We start from the raw sequence: 3,774 nt of genomic DNA on the forward strand, positions 1-3,774 counted from the left end.
AGTATTTAAACAGGGCTATCCTATCACCTCTTAACCTTCTCATCTCCAGGCTAAACATCCCCAGCTCCCTGAGTCGTTCCTCATAGGGCATGGTTTCCAGACCCTTCACCATTTTAGTCGCCCTCCTTTGGACACGCTCCAGTTTCTTAAATTGTGGTGCCCAGAACTGGACACAATATTCCAGGTGGGGCCTGACCAGAGCAGAACAGAGTGGCACTCTTAGTTCCCTTGATCTAGACACTATACTTCTATTGATGCAGCCTAAAATCGCATTGGCCTTGTTAGCTGCCGCATCACACTGTTGACTCATGTTCAACTTGTGGTCTACTTGGACTCCTAGATCCCTTTCACGTGTAGTTTCATTCAACCAGGTATCACCCATCCTATATCTGTGCATTTTATTTTTCTGCCTAATTGCAGTATCTTACATTTTTCCATATTGAATATCATTTTGTTAGCTTTGGCCCAGCTTTCCAGTTTATTCAGTTCATTTTGAATTTTGATCCTGTTCTCTGGAGTATTAGCTATTCCTTCTAATTTGGTGTCATCTGCAAATTTGATAAGTATGCCCCCAATTCTGTCATCCAAGTCATTGATAAAGATGTTGAATAACACTGGGCCCAGGACAGAGCCCTGTGGGACCCCACTGGTCACTTCTCTCCAAGTTGAAAAAGAGTCATTATTGAGCACCCTTCCAACCTTTAGGGTGAGCACAACTATGCCTGTCAGAATTTTGTATGTTCAGTGGTATCATTTTGGGTTCGGCCAGTCAACCAATTACAAATCCATGTAACAGTTACCCTGTCTAGCCCACATTTTACAAGCTTGTTTGCAAGAATGTCATAGGAAACCTTGTCAAAGGCCTTACTGAAATCAAGATATACTATATCTATGGCATTCCCTTCATCTATCACACTGGTAATTTTGTCAAAAAAAAAAAAAAAGAGAGAGATTAGATTTGTCTGGCATGATTTTTTTTCTCTGAAACCCATGTTGACTTTTTTTGATTATGAAATTGACTTCTCTGTTTAATGATCTGCTCCAGAATCTTTCCTGGTATTGATGTCAGACTAACTGGACAATAATTGTTGGGATCCTCCTTTATCCCCTTTCTGAAGATGGAGACAATGTTTGCCCTCCTCCACTCTGCTGGGATTTCTCCTGTTCTCCAGGAGTTTTGCCAGTTCTTTTAATACCCTTGGATGTAGTTCATCTGGACCTGGAGACATAGGCCTAGTACAGATGTGCCCTAGATCGTTGTCATGGCAACCACATGGGTGCAGCAATGATCTGCTCCAAAATGGCTAATGGCATCGCTGCCAAGGTGCCATTAGCGCCCTGTAGCGGTGCAGTGATGTCTCTTGTGCCATTTCAACATGGCACACAAGGCACATCATTGGTGTGCATGCCAACTGAAAGTGTGCACACCAAAATGGCGCTGGGACAGTGCAGAGCATGTGGACGCTCTGCTCTCCCAAGCCCTAACTTTGGCCCCAGGCCACCGCAAAGTGGTGGTCTGTACCAGGCCTTATATTCTTTTAGATTAACCAGGAATTCCTGTACTATCTCCTTACTTATTTTGTGCTGAAATTCCTGTCCTCTGCTCCATTATCCTCAGGTTGAACAACCTTTGCCTTTTCTGAGAACACTGAAACAAAGAAGGTGTTGAGAAATTCTGCCTTTTCTCTGTCCCCTGTTAGCATTTTGCTATCTTCCCTGTGCAGTAGCCCTACCATTTCCTTCTTCCGTTTGCTGCAGACATCACCAAAAAAAGCCCCTTTTATTGTTCTTAACCTCTCTAGCAAGCCTGGGTTCATTCTGTGCTTTAGCTTTTGTGACATGCTAGCTATTTGTTTGAATGTCCCTTTGGTAATTTCCCAATTTTTCCATTTCTTATACGTTTTCCATTTAAAACTTAGCTCATTTGAAAGCACCTTAGTCATCCATCCTGGTTTCTGGACACACCTCCCATTTTTCTTCCTCATTGGAACTGTTTGAAATTCTGCCTTCAGTATCTCCCTTTTGAGAAGCTCCCATTCGTCTTGAACTATCTTCTCTTTTAGTATTCCTGACCATGGGAGCACTCCCAGTATTTCTCTATGGAGCTCAAAAGACAGCCCCAAAGGGGCGGTCTGGAGCTGCCTATTTTCCCTCTAGAGGGAGCCTGCAACAACCAAACCGCATGGGCTCCCTCCACACTAAAGCTGGTTCTTTTTGGCGCACATAGGTGCAGTCATCAGTGAGCTATTGCACACTGTGTGATGTCAATGACGCAAGTGCGGCGCCCTGATGTGCATATGCGGTGCTGCACTTGCGTCATCATGGCGGCCCCTGTATGGACAGGAGACCACCATGATGGCAGCATCTGTACGGACTAGGGTTTGGGAGAGTGCAGTTGCTGCGTGCTCCCAAACCCTAGAATCAGCACAGACACGCCCCTTCCCAACCATCTGTCTTGGGTCTATGTTTACTAAAATGAGCTCTACTAAAGTCTAAAATGTGTGTCTGACTATGCCTGGCTTTTCATTTCCAGTGTATAAAATAACCATTATATTTACTGAGAAGCTTAGTCCATCCTGGGAGCAGCTAAGAGAAGCACCAACCCCTTCTACTTTCTCTGCCTTGGCTCCACTTCTTTTTGAATGCTGGGGTCAGAAAATGGTGATGGTGGTGGCAGCTCTTTGGCTCTTCCCTTCAAAGGAGCATGGAGAGGATTCAGGCTTTAAAGGATCTGAATAAGACATTTGTGTACATTTGTCAGTTTTTCTGGGTCAAAATCAGGCAAAGTTAGCACATTCAAGTTACAAGGTTATAATCACTGATAACATATTCACCATTTTCTTTGCCTTACCTGTTCATCCCTTTTGACATGTGTGTGTTTTCTTAGCCCTGCCCGTGCCTGGTTTCATTCCCCACACATCACATAACCACAATCTACCATTGTTCCCTCCTCATCCTTCCAACCTTTAGGGTGAGCACAACTATGCCTGTCAGAATTTTGTACGTTCAGTGGTATCATTTTCCTTTGTTTCATCCTTTACTTCCTTTGTTACATGTCCCTAAGGTTTACCCTCAAATTATCCATGAGTCATATCAAAATCCATAATTTTGGCAAATTCTGTCTTGATATTTTCTGGAGGTCAAACTCAGCCAAAACTTTAAGGTCCAGCAAATTCTTCACTTGTCTGGCAAACAATTTCATTGTCCAAAAGGTGACCTGGTTAATGGGGTGCAAGTGGTGGGAGGTGGAACTGATCATGTTCTCCTGGAGTTTGTTATACAGTAGAAAGGGGAAAGCAGACATAGAGAGACATGCTTTCTAGACTTTAGAAAAGCTGATTTCAGTAAATTTAAGGAAATACTGGGAGTGTGGTCAGGAATAGTAAAAGACAAGGGAGTTCAGGATAGATGGGAGTTTCTCAAAAGGGAGGTACTAAAGGCACAATTTCATATAGTTCCAATTAGGAGGTAAAATCGGGGGTGTCTCAATAAACCAGGATGGATGACTAAAGAACTTTCAATGGAGGGGTGAAACAGACCACTCAAAAAGTGCAGATTGGGGCTGGCTGCTGCTATGGTTTTGAACCAGCCTCTGAAAAGGAGTAGGTTTTTATCTGCTCCTTTTTGGACTAGTTCTTTTCCCTTGGAGCGGCATCAGGCAAGTTTCATGTTGTGTTCGGGACATACATTGTCTAAACGTCATGCCCCTAATGCAGCCCAATGGCATTCCTTTTGGCCCATCTGTTTCAGGCTTGAGCTAAGTTTTAAACAGGA

This window comes from Sceloporus occidentalis, unplaced genomic scaffold, assembly GCF_023333645.1.
Source record: "Sceloporus occidentalis isolate IW3139 unplaced genomic scaffold, rSceOcc1.0.p SCAF_3, whole genome shotgun sequence".
Lineage (NCBI taxonomy): Eukaryota > Metazoa > Chordata > Lepidosauria > Squamata > Phrynosomatidae > Sceloporus > Sceloporus occidentalis.